Source organism: Rhodamnia argentea, chromosome 3 (genome assembly GCF_020921035.1).
Source record: "Rhodamnia argentea isolate NSW1041297 chromosome 3, ASM2092103v1, whole genome shotgun sequence".
NCBI classification, from domain to species: Eukaryota; Viridiplantae; Streptophyta; class Magnoliopsida; order Myrtales; family Myrtaceae; genus Rhodamnia; species Rhodamnia argentea.
This window is the reverse complement of record NC_063152.1, coordinates 9,291,278-9,314,736: the sequence shown is the minus strand read 5'-3', so window position 1 is coordinate 9,314,736 and position 23,459 is coordinate 9,291,278. Positions and strand designations below refer to the sequence as shown.

At 41.0% G+C, this 23,459-nt stretch overlaps 1 protein-coding gene and 1 long non-coding RNA gene across 2 annotated transcripts in view; one reads left to right on the top strand and one right to left on the bottom strand.

The window, feature by feature from the left end:
* The window catches only part of LOC115726559 (calmodulin-binding protein 60 D-like), a 57,290-nt gene that overhangs the window by 20,442 nt on the left and 13,389 nt on the right, over positions 1–23,459 (top strand). The gene's annotated exons all lie outside the window — the stretch shown is intronic.
* LOC125314393 lies at positions 3,506–19,888 on the bottom strand. Its single transcript, XR_007197889.1, has 3 exons — positions 19,728–19,888; positions 16,626–16,630; positions 3,506–3,517 (listed from the first exon to the last, which is right to left on the bottom strand). It is a non-coding gene; the product is annotated as an uncharacterized LOC125314393 (long non-coding RNA).

The following is a 23,459-nucleotide window of genomic DNA, read 5'->3' as shown; positions in this document are numbered from 1 at the left end:
TAGAAAGGTAAGAAAAAAACAAATTTTCAAAACCGGCAACCTTTCCTGGAAATGTTCTTCACTTTTCTCGGAAGATGACAGTACAGAATAAAACGCCTCCACTCCCCAGGGAGAAGTGGTGGTTACAAACCCGTACTCTGAGTTTGATCTTGAGTTCTTGCATGAACTGTTCATCGTCTCCTTCGTTACTCTGCCACATCTGTTCTGCAGCCAAATCCTTCCAACTTTCAGAAACTTCCCCAGTTCTTGAAAAGCTCCGCGAAAGAAGAGAGAATCATGTCGTTGCAAAAGAGAGCTTCGCCTTCCACTTCTTCAGGTCAAGCAAGTCTGCTCAAGAGGCCACGCACCGCTCGAACGAAGTAAGTTGGCTCTTCCCTCTCCACGTTTCGAGCCAATGAAGGGTTCTTGAGTTGAAGATTCTTGGAATGAGATACATGGAGAAGCCTGCGTTGAAGCTTAACATCGATTAGCTTTGGCCCCATGACAGTTCTAAATCGCTTGTGCTCTGTTTTATGTTCGTGGGTCTGTGCTGTGGCTTTAATGCGAAGTATTAAAGACCTCAGATGTTGCCGTCTCGAATCTGTTATGCGAATTCGGCGTTGGCCAATCGCAGTATTTCCTTTTCAGTCGAATTAAACTCTGTTGGGAACTTTTACTAGCCAGTATGCTGTTATTGTTTCTGGGTTACTTTGCTGTCCTGTTTGCTAAATTTTCCCATCTTGATTGTACTTTTGTGGTGATCTTTACACAGTCAAGTGTGCCAACGGTCAGAGAGGAATCACGTGCCGAGGAGCAGGTTGACGGAGGAGGATGTTCGGAAAGTGGTAAGATGAATAAAGTAGCCAAGTTGGACATACAAAATGCAGTCTTTATTGTACTTCAATTGCTGGTCTCTTCAATTAGAAGCAGATAAACGCATGTCTGACCTTACGGATAGAAATGCGCATGAGAAATTACTGTGAGATGTATATAGAATGATGGTTTGAGTGGTAAAAATGACCCGCTGACTGTTCTAGGTTCTACTGTGAAGCAATTCCACTAAGAATATATTTTAGGCTTTTCATGTTGTTTTAAGATCCAAATTGTGAATGAAGTGGCTTGGACAGAATTGTCTCTTGAATCAAGGAAAATGTGGTCAATGAGAATTTGCATGTATAAGGAGGACAATGAAGATACTTGTAATGTGAAACTTGAATGAGATAAATACTCGACAGATTGCAGTGTGATTCTTCATTATTGCTCTTTGCTGGACAGGTCAGAGAAGAGCTGGAGCGTGCCAAATCTCACTTGACCGAAGATTGTCAAAGGTGAATATATTTCATTTGGTTTGTGGCTGTAGCTTATCTGCATCAATTTGATTCCTCTAGTAGAACTTCCACGTGTATTGTCTCGCCATCTGAAAATATCATTGATCATCATAAGCCATCAATCCATGATTCTATTCAGCAAAGTTTAATACCTGCACATAGGTGCATTTTGCGATGGCTGCTAATTACCTTACTTGCTTCTTCCATCAATGTACTGGATAAATATGTATTCCAGCTTTATGTTGACTTTTTGCGTTGCCTTTGGTTAAGGTAATGCATTTGATGAGTCTTGTTTCTATCTTTTTATACTGTAATTCGGCCCGATATTCATTTGTAGTAGTAACTGAAATTCTTGATATGGATATTTGTCTATTTGTTATGAAAATGTCCACAAGACAGCAGTTGCTCACGGTGTCCATTTTTCATGGTGTGGTTGCACCAGGCATGCTCTCGAAGATAGAGTGCGCTCATTGGAGAATGCTGTTCAGAAACCGGTAAGTTAAACTGAGTTTATGAAATTTCCACTTTGTCTTAGACATATCTCTATCAATACTTCAAATATGAGTTGTTTATCCGCGTTTCATGAAGGGATTGAATGTACTTATTGACCTACAAAAGCGGTTGCTAGCTAATTGATTTATACAGACTGTTTGAACAGCATTTATTGAGCATGAACTTTGCACAATTTCTTTGTTTTATAAGTAAATAATTCATTTTATTGGACTACATCCCATACAAGTCCAGTACACCATAATCTCCCATATATGGAGCTGACATCAAGGTGCCAAACATCCCAATGATGTGAACTCTTGGGGTAGATCTTGTTATCCCTAGATTACATTTTATCCATTGAGCGACGGCCCTCCACTCAGCACCAGCGGATCACTAAGGAGGACTTTTGTCAGTGCACGACGGGAAGAAAGGGAAATCCTTTTGAACAACTTCTTATAATATGGAAGTGTTGTATCTTGAAATTAATCCATCAAGTTGACTTTCAATCTAATGACTCCACAGACCAAATGACAGCATGACATTACAGTCTTCCGCTTCTACACTACCATGCCACCAGATTAAAGCAATGTTATTCAACATGAACTTGCCAATTTCTACACCCACACTTAAAATCGCAACATCTTCCCAAATTTTAGCTTCTAACAGAGATTTTTATGGAGAAAAACAACTGCTAGGACACAGCAAGCTTTGAGGATATACATTTTTATGCTTTGCTAAGTTCCTCTCGCTCCAGAGATAATAAATAAATTGTTGTATTCCAGGGTGATATCCTCTCTAATAACTTCAAACTATTGCCCTTCATGCTCTGCAAGGCCCAAGAGAATTCAACCTTCCAGTTAATTGCAGATCTAGGACATGAGAGCAGCTGTAAAATTTGTCCCCAAAATCTGCTTTGAGAATACATGCTTAAGGAACAAGTGCATTCAAGATTTATCATGTTGTCACCGTAGCACTGAAGTGCTATAAATGTCACACTAAGTTATCATCCTCTCCAACGTGTGCAACCTATTATGAATTGCTAACCAATATATAAGGCCATATGTTGGCACATTAGGCGTAAACCGTACAAGCCTAAGCCAAGTCAATTTGTTCCCACATGTCCTCTGTAGCTTCCAAGCCTCCTTTACAGAGAAAGAGCCCCTAGATGATCTGACTTTGTCTACATTGCGAGAGTTTGGAGCAATCAATCCACACAAAGCCATCTGAGTTTCAAGCAAATTATCAGATCTTGCCGGAGGCCATCTCCATTCATTTGCCTCAATAACATCTGCAACCGTGGCTTTATCGCCTAAAGCTGAATCAGAACCAGTCTAAAACACATGTAAATTTTTGTGTGGACACGGAATCAAAGGGGAAAATGAAAATGCCTAGGATTGTTCATTTGAGCTGTATAGACAACTGCTGTTACCTAAACATTGTGATTTCGAATGTGGCTGAAGAAGTTAGCCAGTTTATTTTTTTGGTCAGACAACTTAACTAGCTCAATAAGTGGTTTTTAAGAAGGAACGACCGAGTGGGTTTTTCAACTCCTTTTGATGGAATGGATTGGTTTTATCTCCCTTCTGCTTCTTTTTTCTGATGTCTCCAACTTTGGAAATTCTGCTGTTGGTGGTATTAAACAGGGGGAAGCAGTGGAGCCTGCAAACAGTCACTCTCCCCACCTCAGAAGGTAAGAAACTACTTCCCCTGTAATACCACTGAGAACGGCATTTTGTGTAGTGTTGAACAGTTATGCATTATTGATGTTTTGGAGGAATAATTCTCAGACATGCAACTACCGCCCCACAGCAAGTAGTCAGAGCTCAGTGAGGTCAGGCCACAATGACTCGGTTGTGCGCCAAAGTGTCAGTGCTCCAATTTAGAACATAACTATTGTCCTTGTAGTTTCCCCAGTAGTAAGACTTGCCCAAGTGAGATGTTTGGTAGTTAGACTCTCTTTGTAGTTACTTTTCCAATTTTCTGCCTCCATATCTTTTCCTATTTCTAATGGTTTCTTTTCTCATGGAGAAAATGCAGGGATAATGCTAAATCTATGGCAAGGAGTGATGCGAGACACTTACAGCTTCAACTTCAAACCAAACTGTCACTTCCTATATTTACCGGAAAGAAACTAGAAGGAAAGGGGGGTGTGCGCATTTCTGTTGCCTTGATTGACGCTAATACAGGAGGTGTGGTTACATCAGGTCCAGAATCCTCCATTAAGCTGGACGTCGTTGTGCTTGAAGGTGACTTCAACAAAGACGATGAGGATAACTGGTCTCAAAAAGAGTTTGAGAACTATGTGGTTAAAGAACGTGAAGGAAAGAGGCCGCTATTGGCTGGAAATCTCCTAGTGACACTCAAGCGAGGTGTTGGGGAGCTGGGAGATTTGATATTTACTGACAATTCCAGCTGGAATAGGAGTAAAATGTTTAGGATAGGGCTTAAGGTGGCATCAGGTTATCATGGGCATACACGAATCCGACAAGCAAAAACAGATGCCTTCGCTGTGAAGGAACATAGAGGAGAATGTAGGTCCTTCATAGTCTTTTTACGGCATATAAACCTTTTCCTTTATGACGAACCATAAACATGGTTTTTGACATCCACAATCTTCAATTTTCTCATTGAGAGCTTCATTCATACAGACCTTTGCATTTTGAATGAAAATTCAGATACATAAGAGATGGTCGGTTTCTTTGTTATTTGCAAATGTTTGGATCAGTTTCAGGAGAGAGTTTGCACGCCTATCAGAAGTTTGCTTCTACTTATTGAGTTTATGGTGACTGGGACCTTACTGTATATGTTTTCTTCCTTTTACAGCATACAAGAAAAATTATCCACCTAAATCTGATGATGAGGTCTGGAGGCTGGAGAAAATTGCCAAAGATGGGAAATCTCACAAAAAACTGTGTGAATTCGGAATATATAAAGTGGAGGACTTTCTAATGCAACTGTTTACAGACTCCAACAAATTGAGAGAGGTAAGCAGTCAGTTAGTGATTCTCTATTATTGTTTAATTGACTACGAAGAACATAAGTTTTGTTTGTTCACTCATCATAGATTCTTGGAAAGAGCATAACACCGAAGAACTGGGATTGCCTCATTCGTCATGCAAGGACTTGCAAAATAAGTTGGAAACTTTATTTATACTATCTCGATAGCATGAGGAAGCTTGGTGCTCTATTCGACGCTCAAGGTCAATTGATCGGCCTAATCAAAGACAGGGTTTATGTTGCTACTCATCGACTTTCTGCCCAAGAGAAGGTAAGTAACTAGTTCCCACTGAGTTTTGTCAATCAAGTTTGTGCGCTACAAACCATCATGCCAAATTCATGTAATTTGTCCACTATTATCTATGTAATCAGTAATTTGATGTCTACCCATAGCTGTGTGGCTTATTAGGTGTTAGAATCAACCAGTGATATGGAACTTGAAAGGAGGAATTGGTTGGACATCTAGATGCTTTGTTGTTTTATTAATCAGTAAAAGTAATATGAAGTCCTTGAGGAGGACTAAAAGGAAACTACAGATGCTTTTTTTAGATCCATAATAGAGACTTCTTATTGGAGTGAATTTGAGCTTTCGCTCTTTGCTATGCAAAGTTGAGGATAGTGATCTTCTAAATCTAAGTGTTCCTCTATACCCCGTAGTGAAATTTAAACATGAGTAAGTTGGAAAGCACTTTCAGCAGTTGATTTGGTGTCATCCATGAAAATCCTAGGCACTCATCATCAGATTGTAGTTTGAATGATTAACACATTCATGTTGCAACTATTACTCTCCAAGTTTAAATCATGATGATCTTAATTACTTGCACAACACAAGTTGATGTGTTTATTATTTCTTCACCAGTCCTCTCTCGATCTTTGCATCTTTTACCCTAAGGAGCCTTGCCTCAATTGTACTCTCCATATCTTTCGAGCACCTGACCTTTACGTGGTGGAGAAATCGGTGGCGATAGGTGTAAAATAAATTGAGGTTCTTTCAAAGGTTTTTTTATTCTTTCGCTGGGCTGCACTTGCATACTTACTCTGAATAATGTTCAGCCATGGGAATGCAATTACTTGCCTAAAAAAGAACTTGAAATCAGAGCGTGTACCTTCAATAGTGGAGATAAAAACTTCCATTAGTCCAACCTGAGCAAGATAGCAAGTGATTTTCTTCCAGGAACATGGAGATACAATCGTCAAAAAGGCCCTTGATAACTTGGATGATGTTAGGGAGTTCAATGGGGAGACCTTTTCTGGTTCAGTGCAAAAAGAAAGCTCAAGCTCTTTTCCATCTCAAGGCGTCGAAGGACCAGTTGAAAATATCACCCCTGTTCAACATAATCTGGCTCCACAAATCTGTGACACTCCAGTTGCTCCTGAAGCTACTCTGGCAAAGATTTGGCCTGTTGAAGACTTTCCTAGTCTTGTGGGCAGAGACTCACAGAGGCTGAGGAATGTAAGAATTAAGTAACAATGTGGTTAAACTTGAGATACTTTTTTTCTTACTTTGTTAATTACTTCTTTTTGCTTTTTCCTAGATTCTTGGCAGCGGCATGCCAAACAAAATGTGGGATGCTCTTGCAGAGCTTGCTAAGACATGTGTCTTAAGTGGGAAGCTTTACGTGTATCGTCCGGATGATGCTAGGAATGTAGGAGTTGTTTTCAATAACATTCATCAATTCAGTGGCTTAATTGCAGATGGACAGTATATCTCTGCAGATTCTCTTTCAGACGATCAGAAGGTGATTCTACTTTTCTGTTGCCTCATTATAAACTGATCCTACATGCTGCAAAATGTGTCATCTTGTAAGGAACAGCATTGGTGTGATGTGATCATTGCTTTGACATCTTTTGGCGCCTTCAGGTCAAAAGATACTAGTTTCCTTTGCTCGATGAACTGCCTTATCTTATTCCTGTATTCGAGATCTACCACATTCTGTTTTCGTGAATGATGTTTGGTAGACAAGATGTAGAATATCTTGTTCTTTTGCATACCCTTCTTTTTCATTGCAAAAATTGAAATGGTTCTATTCCACAAGGTCCATGTGGACACCTTGGTAAAGAAGGCATACGACCATTGGATGCATGTTATTGAGTTTGAATTTCCCATGGGTCAACAAGAGTATTCAAACATATACGATCACCAGGCTCCTGCGGATTCAGGTAGTACTAAACTCTTCCTGTATAGTGTCATTGTGCTCATCATTTTCCGAACAGTTGATTCAGGAAACAGACAGTTTTGGATAATTTTTATGTCGATTGCTGTTCTTTTCAACAGTAAAATGTCTGGAATCTTGTCAAATCTGTTTGATCTAACAGTGCGCCCCTCTTGGTAGAAATTTTGTTTATCCTACATGAAAGTTGTAGGCTTTATGGGGTAAAAGAAGTAATTTCTTTTCCTTTTTTAAAACCCCGGGGCCAAAGACATTTTACTCATATACTTTCCCGGCTGTCTTAGTCAACCCTCATGATCTATTTTGTCTCATTTAACTTCCATAATTAATCCCTTAATTTAACTCAGTCCTAAATTTGAAATTAGGCTTCTGACAAGTCTGATACTAAAGCACTTGACATCAGGATCATGAAATCCGACGATTCAGTAGTTGTAAAATAGTCGGTATGAGTTCCTATTGGTTCAATAAAAGTTGCAAAGTAATTTTAAATGTCTCTTCCCTTTGTCTCACTTGGAGTGATTGGAAAATAACACGCGACTTCCGAATGCCATAATGGAAGAGAGCTTGCTAACTATTAGCCGTACAATGGCTTGAACTTGCCCATGGGACACCACGTTCTTTAGACTCTGTTGTTCCAAACATTAGAACCAATCATTTGGGCTAAACTAAGACAAAATCAAACTATAGGGGGCTGATGGAAGGTTTGTACTATTTTCCGTGTATGATCCATGTGTATGATCCATGCTAGATTTAGCCAACTGCCCTCCTACCTCTTCTATTACATCTGTCTTAATAGCCTTCCATCGCTATTACGTCTGTCTTAAAAGCTACCACCCAATAGCAAGAGCATAAGGGGGTTGACTGATATAACCCTGAAATTAGGGGGCAAGATTGTAGTATTCCTGAAATCCCTACTACACAGTTTGAATCACGGAAGAATAAGAGCCACGAGCAGTGATTTGTTTGCTTCTGTATACAATTTTGTTTTTGTTTTTGTTTTGTTCTTTGAAGTTTTGGTCCAACATTTAGGAAGGGTCTTTCACTCTCTTATGATGTTCGTTTTGATATTTCTTTCGGGCTACTTCAGAAAGCAAACTACTCTCTTCCAATACTCACTGGTTTTTGCTTGCTCATTCTCCAAAACCTTCACAGGGTACAATGACGGTATTTCTACCAGATATCAAAACGTAGATGTCAATACTCTTCAGTTTGATTGCTCTTCAGTCCCTCTTCAGAATCCATTAATCAGTTCCTCACACCAAACCCAGCTTCTGAGCTGTAGTCACTCACCGGCATCAGCATCTGGCTTTCATGCTGCGGGCCCATCGAGTCTTCCTCTTTACAGGGGAGCTGAGGACCTTTCCTTGGAGGAGGAAATTCGTATGAGAAGCCACGAGACGCTTGAGAACGAGGATGTGCAGCATCTCCTCCGTAGCTTCAACATGGGAGGTCAGAACGAGTTCTCATTCATCGTTGATGAGTATGGGTGCCCATTTTCATCAGCACACATGGCCAACCTATCGCCGAATTTCGCCTGCAATGAGGATAGGAGCCGCTCATCTGGCAAAGCTTTTATTGGGTGGCTAAAGCTTAAGGCAGCATTGAGATGGGGCATTTTTGTCAGGAAGAAGGCTGCAGAGAGACGGGCGCAGCTCGTAGAGTTAGATGAAATGTAGACAAGGAATGAAGATAAAGCTGATCTGGCTTTGATATTAATATCTTGCTCTCCTAGCCTTGCCTAATTCCAGTCAACCATAAGTTTGGGCTGGTGCAGGGACTACGAGCATAACATCGGATTTATATCTGAAAGATCGTACACATTCAGCGCTTGCACTGGATCTAGTCCCTACAAATGGTCAACATCTGTATGATTCTGTTCCTGCACAAAGCTTGATTTCCATAAGCAGCTATTGTTGCACTAGTCTCTGCATGACATTCGCGCCTCATTTGCGAAGATGGACCAAGTTGGAGCCATTTCAGCTGGGGACGTTTGATTAATAGAAGCTGAAGCTGAAGGTGACTACTGGGAGGAGCCTTTCTAGAAGCTAGATAAGTTTGCGCAAGTTCTTATCATATGGATGTCAGTTCTAGTGGCAGTAGGATGTCAATCTGCTCGTGTAGGTGCAGTAAGATTGAGAACCAAAAGATTTGGTTATTGTCGGTAGATTAAGGACTACCTCCGCAGTGACTGTCGTTAGACTTCTTAAGTTGATCAGTGTAATAAGCTGCAGAGGTCACTTTAGCCTGTTTTAGTCACTTTCTCACAAAATGAAGCAGGACTCATCAGAACATTGTTCGGGATTTGCATCGGTATTGTTCTAAGGTTCTCTTTAGCTCTCCCGCTCTCTGCGGCTAGAGATTTTGCATCAGATTTAAGGCAAGCCTCGTAAAAATGTACTATAATTACGTATGACGTACGTCATGCGAATTGTCTGGAGCTTCATGATTGTCAGCATATTGTATCACTGGACATTGAATACGTGTATGTGCATTCTTAGAGCTTGCCGCTGCTTGTGCTTGTAAGGATGAATCGGATGTCACATCTTATGATAGATGGGACGGGATTTGTCAGAAAAAAAGATGCGAATCCGAAGGATCTCCGAAGACATCCCGCTTTGCCAGCAGTTGGTTATGACTCGGATCGTAGCCCGTGGTTTAGCTTCAGCCGCATCGCCTTGAAGTCTAGAGCTTCTGTTTCCCTTCAATGCAGTCTTCAACCTGTTTGGTTTGTGCAATCTAGTGCAGCTTGGCGTATCTGATTTGCACAATCAAGTCTTTTCATCATTTGGCACTGAAAACCTTCGTCAAATTTGTTGATGTGGATCGCCGTAACGACGGTGCGAATAAGAAACGGCATTAGAATACCGGCAGTCCTTGCCGAATATTAGATGAGGTCCTGATCATTTTTTGTGGTCGTTGAACCATGGTCTTCCTTGTTCATATTGCTTCTCGAGATTAAAGTACGGGAAATTTTTTAAATAAGGGCTTGAAGTGATTTTATTTTTTCAAATAAGGACCTGAAATCGAAGGATATTTTCATTCTTTACTTTTTTTGTAATTGTTTTCTTTTTATTTTTCTATTTCTTTTTCCCCTCCCTTCCCTGGCCCTTGGCGGCTTCGGGCGAGGGTCGCCCTCCCCTGGGCCGGCGTCCCTTGCCCGGGCAGGTGTTGGGCGAGTCGGAACCCCAGAATCGAATCTGTCTGCTCCGTCTACTTGATGTCTCGAGAGATCATCCAGTCTTCATCCCCGATCGATTGCCCAAGAACTTGTCAGCTTTGTGTAGCTGTCGCCGTATCCAAAGAGTGAGTACCCCGTTTCGAGTCGCGACTCCCCTCTGTAGGTTTCGTTTTCTCGATCGGAATGATATGAACCATGTCTCTCTCATTTGGAACCTGTTCTATGCTCAGCACTTATCAAGGGTAGTGTCGCCCTCCTCGGAAAATCACTCTCAGATCGTCTTCTGTGATTGGTAGCTTCAACTGTGGTTTGTGCTCCCTCGCGGTATCAATTGCGAATTAATCAAGCCCTGCGTATATCAGCACGGGGAAAGGGTCCCTAAAGTTTCAGTTGATCAACCAGAGATCAGATTTTTTGCCGGGACTTCCCTCGGCCGACGCCGGCCCTCGTTTGAGTCCGGGGATGTCCCATGAGGGAAGAGGGAAAAAAGATAGAAGAAACAGATCAGGGAAAAAAGAAAAAAAGGGAAAAAATTACAAATAAAAAAACGAAAATGCCATTCAATTAGGTCATTTTTTTAAATAATGAAGGCACTCTATATTCTTATTTGAAATAATATACACTTCGAGCTTTTATTTGAAAAAATGACGGCACTTTAAGTTTTTATTTAATTTTTTTTTCTTAAAATACGTGTAGAAATTTTGGAATAATAATTTGGATTTTTTTTTCAATATATGTGTAGAATGACGTGGCACCACTTGATAATTTTGACTGAATCACAACACAACACTACGAGAAAATATTGGGTGCTCCTGGAGTGCCACGTCATCTCTAAGACACCCCATTTAATGATCGACACGTGTCCAGCGAAGCCCACATTTCAGATTTTTTAAAATTTGTTTTTCTCTCACATTTTTCTTTCCGTAAACACCCCCACGGCCACCCCCTTCTCTCTCCAAGTTTCTGCAAAACGTAGGACGGCATTTCTGGGCGGTGAAATCATAGGTGCCGCCGTCGACCGGAGAGGGGGGCAACCACCGCCTACGGCGGGCCACCCAGGACACCCTCCGGGAGCAAAGCCTCCTTCACACTAATCAGTCCCCTCACCTTCATCTTCACATCTTCAACCAACAGCCGGCCGCAAGGGAGCCGCGGGCTGAGCCGCCGAAATCGCGGGCGGCGAGGACACGGCGGCGGCGAGGCCGAGGTGGAGACGGCGGCGGGGGTCAAGATGTGGTTGAGGGCGAGCTTCGCGTTCGAGATCGCCGCTCATCGCGGCTGAAGCGACCTTGCACCCGTCTGCGGCGGGCAACGAGAGAGCCGCGAGCTGAGCGGCCGAGATCGCGGGCGGCGAGGACGCGGGGCGGAGAGGCCGAGGTGGGGGTCCTCGCGCCCGTTTGCAGCTCACGGCCCACTTTCTCTCTCCAAGTTTTTGCAAAATCTCTTCTCGCCGCCCCTGATCTCTCTCTTCTAATCTCTGTTCAAGTACTCGGCCTTGCCTCCCGCCATGTCAGTGGCTCAGCCCGCGGCTCCCTTGCCACCGGCTCCCTCGCCGCCCACTCCCTCGCTGCCGGCTCCCTTGCCGCTGGCCACAGATTCGGGCACGAAAATAAAAAAAAAAAAGGATGAAGGTGAGGGATCCTGTCACTTGAAGAGGGAGAGAGTGGGCCGTCGCCATCGTTGGAAATGCTTCTGGTTTTGCTTATGCTGCGCATTCATTTTCCTCGTAATCTTCATCATCTTCTTCTTTTTGCAGATACTTGGAGAGAGAGAGAGAGTGTGTGGACCGTGGGGGTGTTTACGGAAAGAAAAATGTGAGAGAAAAACAGATTTTAAAAAAATCGGAAATGTGAGCCCCGCTGAACACGTGTCGTTCATTGAATGAGGTGTCTTAGAGATGACGTGGCTCTCTAGGAGCACCTAATATTTTCTCCTACGCTACACTTCGACGTCAATGTCAGTAACTGTAATGTCCACGTCAGCTAAAATCAATCAACATGAGAATAAATATGCTGAAAGGCCTAACGGTGGCACATTTTCTCAACCCGAGAAAATATTAGGTACAGACGGGGTAAAGCTTACGTGGTCCAGCTCACCATTCATCTTGCGACACGTGGATTTTGTGACCCTACTTGTCAGAAATTTTTGAATCGCGCGGGCGTTTCTCTCCACTTGACTGTCACGAGAAAAGCCGAGCGAACTCTCTCTCTCTCTCCCCTTCTCCAAAAAGACGAAGATGATGCCGTTCTTCCGTGCTCTCTACCTCCCACCCAAATCGACGCCCGACGATCAAAACCCAGCATAGATAGCGACGGCGGTTCTCTCCCTCCCACCCAAATCGACGCCCGACGCCTTAGGTTTTGACCGCGTCGGTGGTTCTCTACCTCCCACCCAAATCTAAGCCCCCGCGCCTGGATTTCGACGGCGACGGCGGTTCTTTCTCCCACCCAAATGGATGCCTGGCGCTTTGTGCTTGATCGCGACGGTGGTTCTCTGACGCCCTGGGTTTTGACCGCGACGGTGGTTCTCTCCCTCCCACCCACGCCCAAAACCCAGCAGAGACGACGCCCTGCTCTGCGCTCTCTCACCCAAATCGACTGGTCCGACAAATGTGGCCTCCGCCTTCGCCTTGGCCTTTGCCTTCATCGCCAAATCGACTGGTATCGAATTAAAAAGCCTGTTCTTTTTTTCTTTTTGATTCTTTGTTCATGAGTCTGGCTGAATCGACTTCTTTGGCTAGTAGGAAGATTTTTCTATATAAGTTGAATAAACTTGAAACAGAGAGACTTTGATGACTGCATGCTGAAATGGCCCGGACTGGCTGGTATTATCTCCTTTGCACAGTTTCTCCATGCCGACATGCATAAGCACTTAAACCAATTCTTTGTCACTGGTTGTCACTTGCTCTACCCTGACTTCTTTGATTTCCTTAGAAATAGTCGGACTCTGGCTGAAGGACAGTTTGTCTTGCCTTCTTCTGGATTTTTTCTCCGACATTAAACACAGCTATAATACTGAGAGAATGATTATGATGAACAACCTCACACCATTCCTATAACTTCCCAAACCTTAAGGCTGAAAAACGGCAGTATCCTTGGATAATTCAGCATTGAGATCTTTTCCCTTATTTTCAGTGCCTACAAAATGTGTAAAAGAACTTAGCAACTTCTTCAAAGCGCGTAACCTTGTATTAGGATCATCAACTCTCATTTCCATATTACGTGTATTTTCTGATTTGTGTGGGATCTTTTTAGTGATTTGTGCTGCTAATTGGGTAATTTGCTTCATAGGTGTTTCACTTGGGATTTCAGGATTGTTAAGTGTGTTCTCATAGCTAAACTTTGATTTGACATATCTTATAAGTCGTCCACATATACATTTGCATAAATGTTATTGTCAGGAATCTGCTCTCTCATCCACATATCCATGTAACCGATAGATTAACTTACAGTCCTAGATGTGAAGACGTTCACCTATTTATAGAGATGTCTCTCTATTGTTCCTTCTTTCGGTTTACTTGGCAAATAGAAGAGAAGGGAAGAGATCAATGAATTTGTTGGTGATTCATGTTTATACATTTGTCTTTGCCTATATACCAAAATGCAAATTGTCATGTGAGGAAACATGGGCTAAGTTTAGGCTACCTTTGGAGTGCTAAGTTGCTGTTTGAGAGGGAGATTTGGTGGATGCAGAATGCGCTCAATATTTATCTCTTTTTATGCGTCACAACCACTAAAATTTTCATGAGTTTGAATGAACAGCGATAGCGACAAAGTATGGTCCCCACTCGCATAAAGTCGTGTGATGTTGTCTGATGCTATTGACGAAGGCCTCTTTTCCACAAGCAATGGCATATGCTTATGAGGAGCTTTTTGCTAATGTGAAAGATTTGTGTTCCATTTGGTGATGACATTCTCAGATTGGCTTTACCTTTTTCGTGGGAACACATTGTTCCCACGAAAACTAACCTTGAAATACTTATGGCCTTTGCTGCTCGTGCAATCTTCATTTGGAAAACCTATAAATGGTGTTTCTAGTTTTTTCCTTCAAGAGTATATAGATGTCTGTTCATATGAAGAATATATTCAATCGTGTCAAATGGATGAGGCAATATGTTGTTTTGATCTATTCGGTGGAGGGGTTTTTTCCTTCTCCATTCATATTCTGTAATTTTGTGATATGTTCCTTTTCTCTTCTATTTTTCATTAGCGGAGGAAGGAATGGCAGGGGAGTTGTGTTAACTTATTGGTATTTTTTGCTTTGAACATGTTGTTTCTCTATACACTGAACATCCTTTAACGATGTTGATCAGGTTTGGGTTAGTGACGTTTATTTATTCTTTAAGTGATGTTGATTGGACTTGGAATAACCAAAAGGATTGAACGGAAGAGTTTCTAAGAATTGGTCGTTCTTTCAGGTGCTGGGAAATGCAAAAGGCGCTGTAGCAATGGTGGAGTCAATCTTGATTTTCAGGAATCCTGTGTCCGTCACAGGAATGTTTGGCTACTATTTAACTGTCCTACGAGTCGTACTCTATATTGAAGCCAAAAAGAGGAGCAAATCATAAATATAAAGGAAGAATTAATTGCCTTATCTTTGTTTTCCAGCATGGGCAATTTAGTGGAGGCAAGTTGGGTTTGTGCTAGCGGCTGGTGAAGGTTTCGCCTATCATCCTACTGCCCCCTCCCCTGGAAGCCTGGAGATGGTTTCAACTGTGTTACCGACGATTAGAAAAAATTAGTCCAACGTAGGAAATTCAATAAGTGAATGATTTGTCTCTTGTATTTTCGGTTTTTGGGGTCGTAGAGATACATCATTTTATTTTATATTCTATTATAGAGGCTGTAGAATTGGGTGGCAACACAACCAATCTGTTATTGACGTTTCTTACAGTGATTAATTAATTAAAGGAGGTCATGATTTTAATTCAGTTGGTCATTTATGTTTTGAATTTCTCATTTCTTTCGGACAGAGATTGTGGTCTAGTGGAAATTTTGCAACACAGTTATTTTGAGTTCGGAGCACAGTTATTTGCTTGCGACACAACCAACCCGTTATTGATATTTTAGTGAGTCCTCTATTGTTAAGTAGCCATTGAAAAGGCTGCTCACTGCCTTTGTTGCTCATCTGGGAAAGTACAGTTTGTTAGGAAAAAGAAGGGGAATAAGACATGAAATATCAGTAGCACAAGTTTGCAAACGAAAAGCAAACTGAAATAAGATTGTCCAAAATTCGTATCTGCAGTAGAATACAAATGTCAAAATTCACAACCTCGCACTCTAAATTGCATATTATCCATCGCAACGTAAGAAAGGGCTTGTAACAGTATGTGGAAAGTAGAAACGGAGGAACCAAGTTCACTAGCTCCCCCACAAGATGATCAAGCTAGACAAATAAAAGGCACATATAAAGACCGATCAAATAACTAAGAAACATCATAATAAAGTTCATTTTAAGCTTCTGGAGTTGACGCTGCAGCCCTTTACATTGATGTAGACTTGCTGGGATGGTTATAGCTTCCTTTCTCCTTAAAAAACTGGGAAAGTGGTGTTTGCAGTACAAGATGCCTTCTAGAGCTCCATAGTTTGATGGGGTTTTGGGGCAACCTCCATGTTTGCACTTGAAACATGAGTTGTGATAGGTCTGGCTCGCCATAGTTACCTGCAATTTCGTGTTCATAAAGATAGAGTTAGCCACGGTGTTTCTTTAGGGAATATAAGTCGAGCCATACAAAAAAAAAAAAAAAAAAAGGTATCAAAGCAGAGGCATAAAGAAACCATCTAAAAAGCTGTTATAATTCAACTTCAAACCACCTACAATCATTCTACAAGAAGCAATTACACATGCATGTGAAATTGATTGCAAGAAAGCACATGCCAAGCAAAATTTTGACTTTTTGTGAATGAACAGTTTCTGCTTGGGCTGTCCAACAACTTTAATAGGAGTTTCCCCTTGTAAGCAATTATCATGGCAGCTTCAGTGCTCTAGAAGAAGGGAAAACAGAAAATGGGAATTCCAGGGGAGACACAATTGTATATAGAGTAACAACCATGCTTTCTGTATTGCCTTGTCAAACAGAGATTATCATAGAGAACTCGTGCCACCACAGTTTCCACATTCAAAGATTACTGAACATACACATCACGCCTTTACTTGTTGAATGCTCGACTAGCCAATATTTTCCCATACAAATATATCAAAATGCAATACTGTAAGGAAAGTACTGCTACATTTTTTCTGATACTGCATAAAGCAAAAGAAATCGAGAGCCTGTACAGGTTAAAAACATTCAGACAAAGGAAGAGGTCTGTCCATTCAAGAACAAGATAGATAAAACCAATGCAACAATGCATGCAATTACCAACAACCAGAAAACTAGGATTCTGTGCGAAATTACTCTAAAAGAAAGCATTACTATCAAACTGGTAGCCTCATAATCAATAACCCATATCAAGATTCTTTGAGACAAGCATAATGTACCTTGTCTAGTGGATAGGCAGTTTTGCCATAAGATGCATATTTACCTTGTGTACCAGAAAACATGCTAACCCCTCGAAAAAGGCCTTATGAATTGCCATTCAGCTCATCAAATCATTTATGCGTCACCAAGAGATAATAAGGACTAACAATTATCAGACTCGACTAAAAAAATCAAGGAAGAAAGACACACAACAATTTCTAAAATAATTGGTATTTTCATAACATCTCTCCAAGAGTTATACTTACATTATCACAACAGGATTATGTAAAAGAGTAAAAGTCACACAGTATACATGGGAAACAAGTACAACCAGTATACAACAAGCTGCATTTTACCATCTTTCATTGATAAACAAAATGCGACCTAAGTTATGGCTATACAAACATTTCTTAAAGCAAGATGGTCTGTTCGAATACAACCAACTCCCATGAAGCCAGGCTTATAATTTGTACAGCAGAAGAATTAAACAAAATTACAACACAAAGATATCAGGATTACACCTAGAGAAGACAATCAACAGAAAAATTGCAATTTAAAACCAGGAGTAATACCTAACTTTGAGACTATAGTGCATTACTATAATGAAACCACTGTAGCAGCCGTATGTAGCAATGTTAATCACGCAATCCACTCAGAAGAGTTAGAATCTTTAAAATGTTTTTTGAACTTCACAATAGGAAGTTGAAACAACTATCGGGATCGCCAATAAAACACTACAAGAAGATTGATATAGAAATAAACAGGAGCTGAACAAGTTTCCAGCATCAACATCATACCTATTGCTTGTAGGATGCTCAAGACGCTGAAAAGAGTTTGATGACCTATACAAAGAATAACAAATGTGCTAAAAAGAAGTCGATTCAGCCAGACACATGAACAAAGAATCAAAAGGAAAAAAGAACAGGTTTTTTAATTCGATACCAGTCGATTTGGCGATGAAGGCAAAGGCCAAGGCCAAGGCCAAGGCCGCATTTGTCGGACCAGTCGATTTGGGGGAGAGAGCGCAGAGCAGGGCGTCGTCTCTCCTGGGTTTTGGGCGTGGGTGGGAGGGAGAGAACCACCGTCGCGGTCAAAACCCAGGGCGTCAGAGAACCACCGTCGCGATCAAGCACAAAGCGCCAGGCATCCATTTGGGTGGGAGACAGAACCGCCGTCGCCGTCGAAATCCAGGCGCGGGGGCTTAGATTTGGGTGGGAGGTAGAGAACCACCGACGCGGTCAAAACCTAAGGCGTCGGGCGTCGATTTGGGTGGGAGGGAGAGAACCGCCGTCGCTATCTATGCTGGGTTTTGATCGTCGGGCGTCGATTTGGGTGGGAGGTAGAGAGCACGGAAGAACGGCATCATCTTCGTCTTTTTGGAGAAGGGGAGAGAGAGAGAGAGTTCGCTCGGCTTTTCTCGTGACAGTCAAGTGGAGAGAGAAATGCCCGCGCGATTCAAAAATTTCTGACAAGTAGGGTCACAAAATCCACGTGTCGCAAGATGAATGGTGAGCTGGACCACGTAAGCTTTACCCCGTCTGTACCTAATATTTTCTCAACAACCCCGTCCACTGCATCAGCGCTTCGTACAATTTCCCAGTACAAAAAAAAAAAAAATTTGTGACGTGGCAATGCAACGTAATTAAATAAACTGAGTACGGAAATATTCATTATTACGCAAATCAAACAAATTAGGGACTCGAAAGCACAAAAATATTACGAGGAAGCCCACTTGCAAGATTCAAGCAAATTAGGAGGCTTGCAAGCGTACTTAGCCCGCGAAGAGTTTCAGCTTCGTCGACCTGATTGTGTAGTCCAGTCGAGTTGGGCCGATTCGATGCCAAGCTTGATCTCCAATGGAAAGTCGAGATCTCGAGTTCAACTCCAATCGACTCGATTACAGCCAATTTATGAATTGGGGTACTCCCGAAAATCTAGATCTCGAGTGGAACACATTAACTGTTTGCTTTTAGGTTGAGCAGTAAGGTTAGAGATGTATGGTACATATACAAAAGTTTTCGCAACTCCATTAGCCCCGACCTATGAAGGGGGTTATTCCCGGAACTCAACAAGAAAAAAGGAAGCAAATTAGGCGAAAAAATAAAAGAAAAGAAAGAAGAAATTTGGACAAAGAGAAAAGTAACCTGAGCAAAACAAAACGAAGTGATTTAGACAATTTTTTTTTAATCGATCGAAGGTTATTTGAAAACGGCTCTTCTGCTTAGAAGCGAAATGTTCCAAATGTTTCTGAAAATTCTCGCCCTCATTGGACCATTTTTTTTCTATATGCGTTAGAATCCCTATTCACGGATCTCTTGGTTCGAGAAATAAATAATATATCGTGTAATTAGAAGGATATATGTATCCATTTTCCTAAATATCAAATCTATTTAAAAAAACATTAGACACTCGATTAGTTGATTAGATTTGCGAGCCTGTAGAGAGCTAAATGAGTTACTACACAAGAGTGGGTAAGCTGCAATTAGTTAGTAGTAACTCAATAGGAAAGAGTTTAGCGAATTATGGTTGATAATCTTGTACAAACAAAAGTCAGTAAACTTAGTAATTAGGTAAGCTAAGAAAAACGAATGATCGTAAATTGTTATAGGAGTTTGTAATTTCGAAAGCGACCAGATAAACCTTGGTGATAGATCAAATAAGATCCGGCAATATGAAACCAATGGGTAGATCAACTGAAGATAGTTTGATAAATCCCTCAAATTAAGATTGGTAATGTGATATTAGAGTTAGTAGATTCAGCGTGTTAGTGAGCTTTGTAAATGCTTATAACTTATTAGAAAGTTCAATCACATATATTTCTTCTAAACATCGAAAAACAAGTAATATCTTGACTTCGTTTGTTTCGTAAAAAATGAATGATTTCGAAACATCTTTTTGAATATGACTACTTGTATCACTTGATATAATATCGTAATCTTATCGATAACGATGGACAATAAAAATATTTTCGTTCACTCATTTTTATAAGCAATATAAAAAAAACTATATTTGAGAGAATATTTTTCAATTCATTTAATTGCTCCCGATCCGTGTAATAGAATAGAGCACTATATATTTACTAGGACCTAAGATCATGCCGAAAGGTGTAGTCGATGGACAACGGGTCCCGAAGGACGGAGGAGGTTAGGTTAGCCGAAAGATGGTTATCGGTTCAAGGACGCAAGGTGTTCCTGCTTTGTCGGGGTAAGAAGGGGTAGAAAAAATGTCCCGAGCCAATGTTCGAGTATCGGACATTACGACGCTGAAGTAACCCATGCTATACTCCGAGAAAAAAGCTACGACCCTCGGCAAAACAACTAATGATTTACAATTCCAAGGAAATATTTCTGGAATTTAGTCAAAAGGTCAACACTATCAGATTCGCCGGGTAGCGCCACCGCCCAGAGGTGGTTTTAGGTGGAAGGAAAGCAAAGAAAATGACCGGTGACGGCTGTCAACCACCTCAGTCAACTTTCATGTTCATTGGGCCTAATCATCTTGGACTCATATTTTAGATATGTTTGCGGAGGCCGCCTTCAAGAATTTTTTTTTTTTGGAAAATAGGCAAAATCATTACTATTATAGCAATTCAGAATCTTCTTGGACTTCTTGTGTATATTTGACATGTTTACAGTTCTACGATACACCTATTATACAGTACGGGTCGGAATCGAATATAAAAACGCTGCACACAACAACATCTATGATGTTACGACGCTTCCCGTAATCAAATTTAACTTGTCCAACTGTACGGTCGGTGAAGGCACCAGAAATCTGGCTTATGGAGAGCGAGATTTCTATCTCATTTGATTTTCATTTTTAGTCCCCAAATTTTGGTAACGATGTTATCAATCAAGTAATAACAACTTAACTATTTAATGGATAAGACCCACAAAAAAAAAAAAAAGAAAAAGCCAAGATATTCATGAAACTGGAACATTCAACCGAAATGTGATAAACTAATGAGACTATCTATGTGTTGAAAAATGAAAAAAAAAAAAACTTGAACTTAGTATCAATCAAATATTGCGCTATCGGTTTTGGAAGATTTAGAATCTTATCTTTGGATATTATTAACTGAATATTGCGCTATCGGTTTTAGAAGATTTGGAATCGTATTTATAAAAGTAAGAAAATTTTCTATTTTATGTATTTCTTTTCTTGAAATAAATCTACTAGAATGTACTCTTAGATATATAAGTACCCTTTTAAGCTTAATAAAATATACAAAGATTCCTGCTTCAATATGGTATCGAGCCATCTAAGGCTCAAGCCTCTTTTCAACCCTTGCTTTCTTCTTTCTTCTTTCTTCTTTCTTCTTCTACCCTTTTTTTCTACAACGGTAATCGGCATGGCTCCGGCGCTGCCACCCCTACCACAAACCCTTCTTCCGTGCTTCTTCTATTCGAATCTGCTCACTACTTTCTTTCTATGCTCGTTGCATAGTCCAATTACTTGTTATGAATAGCACAGGTTGTCTCATTTCTCAAGAGGTCAAATTTTTATGGTTATGTCGATGGGACTAAATTGTGTCCCTCTTATAAAGCCCAAGCAGCTCTCTGGCAACAACATAATGCTTCCATCATGAGTCTTCTAACTGCATCCCTATCAAAATCGATTTTACCTCTCATTCTAAGTAAACCAACTAGCAAAGCCATCCGGCATGCTCTAATGCTTCCTTTGGCTTAGCTTCCACAATGCATAGGCTCTCTCTTCATTTCGGTCTTCAACGTCTGCAGCAAAAACAAGACGAATCGGTCGTTGATTTCCTTCAGCGTGCTAAAACCATTGCCGATGAGATGGGTGCTGCGGGCAAGCCTCTAGAACCGGAGGATTTCAATATCCACATCTTTCGTGGTCTCCGATTTGATTTCCAAGACACCATTCCCACATTACTTGATCATTTTGAACTAATTTCATTTATGGATTTTTAAGGCCTTCTCCTTAGTCACGAGAGTATTAAGATCTTCCAAAAATTGCAAATCTCCGAGCTTACCTCTCGGGCTAACTCTGCTATAGCCAACTCTACTTAATGAGATTCCTTTAGTTCTATCTCCATCCATCATGGTTCCTCTTTCTTTGGCTGTGGTTAGTCTAGAGGTCGTGGGGGTTGCGGTGATCGTTTTGGTCAAGGTCACGGTGCTCAACAAGGTGGACTATGGTGTTCCATCTATCAACGTACAAATCACACTGCTGCCACATGCTACTATCGTCCTCCCGGTATGCCGTATTACCTGCCCCCTACACATACCCCTTCGTATGCATCATCTTTTTAACCCTCTCACTCTCACAATGCAAATTTGAGTCATGACTCTCCCTCTCTTTTACTTTCACCTTCCAACACTCTACCTTGGTATCCTTACATCGGTGTCTCCTATCATGTCACGCTTGATTTACAATTACTCTCTTCCTACGAAGCTTATAATGGATCGGATCAATTACACGTGAAAAATGATAAGGGTTAAAAAATCACTAATATTGATACTTCTTTTATTCCCTCCTCTACTTCAAATCTTTCTTTACGTTTAAATTAAGTCCTTCACGTCCCCGATATTTCTAAGCATTTACTTTCAGTTCAAAAATTTGCAATTGACAACAATGTCTTTCTTTGAATTATATTCCACCCACTTTGTTGTTAAGGATTTGGTGACCAAAGCAGTTCTTCTTTCGGGCGCAAGTAGTGGTGGTCTTTACACCATATCGCATTAACCTTCAATGCCTACTACCAATATTGCTTAATGGACTTCCATGGATGGCTCGCATCAACGTTTTAGCCATCCTCATGAGCATCTCTATTTGTTGTGTTAGTCCTTACGGTTGAGTCAATTATGGACAACCTGCCAATTGGGCAAGGCTAGTCGTGAGTTCTTAGTATTGTCTTCAAATTGTAGTTTGTTTCCGTCGGATTAATTTATAGTAATGTTTGAGGTCCTTCACATTTTATTTCAATTGATGGCCATTGATATCTTGTTGTTTTTGTTGATGATTGCACAAAATTTATTTGGTTTTATCCTCCTAAAGCAAAGTCATAAGTTTACTCGTTTTTTTTTTTTTTATACTTTTCAAGCTCTTGTCGAACGTCATTTTTCACAAAAAATAAAAGCCATTCAAACATATTGGGGCAGCAAATTCCGTACCTTCCCATCTTTTTTTCTCAAAAGCTGGTATTTCTCATTGTCTCTCTACCCCTCTTACCCATGAACAACAAGGGACGGTTGAGCGTCATAGGCATATAGTTGAAACCAGTTTAACATTATTACTCATGGTTCTGTCCCTCATCAATACTAGCAGTACACCTTCGAAAACAGCGGTCTACCTCATCAATTGGATACCGTCCAAGGCCACTAATTGCGTCTTCCCTTTTCAAATGGTTTATAATCACCCTTCGGATAATTCTTTTTTAAAAATCTTTGGGTGTCGCTATTTTCCGTATCTACGTCATTATAACGCCCATAAGATGGATTTCCGCTCTATTCACCGTATTTTCTTAGGATACAATCCCTCTTATACAGGATACCGATGCCTTGACCCCGTCACTAATCATTTGCATTTCGTTTTGATGAAACATGTTTCCCCTTATGACTCCTTTTTTGGTCCAGCACCTATGTCTTCCATTCCTACGCCTACTCTAGTACCGTGAGCTTCGGCTCCTATTTGCGTTCTTCCTACCACTGTAGTGAGAATATAAACTCTGACACTAGTTCCCACAGTCTCGTCTAATGTTGATTCATCGATCTCTCCTACCCTAAGAATCAGACCCCTCCATGATCTTAATCATTTCACCTCCATACCGACCTCTCTACCACCACCATCGCCCTCACCTAAGCCAACACGCACCACACTATGCAACTTCG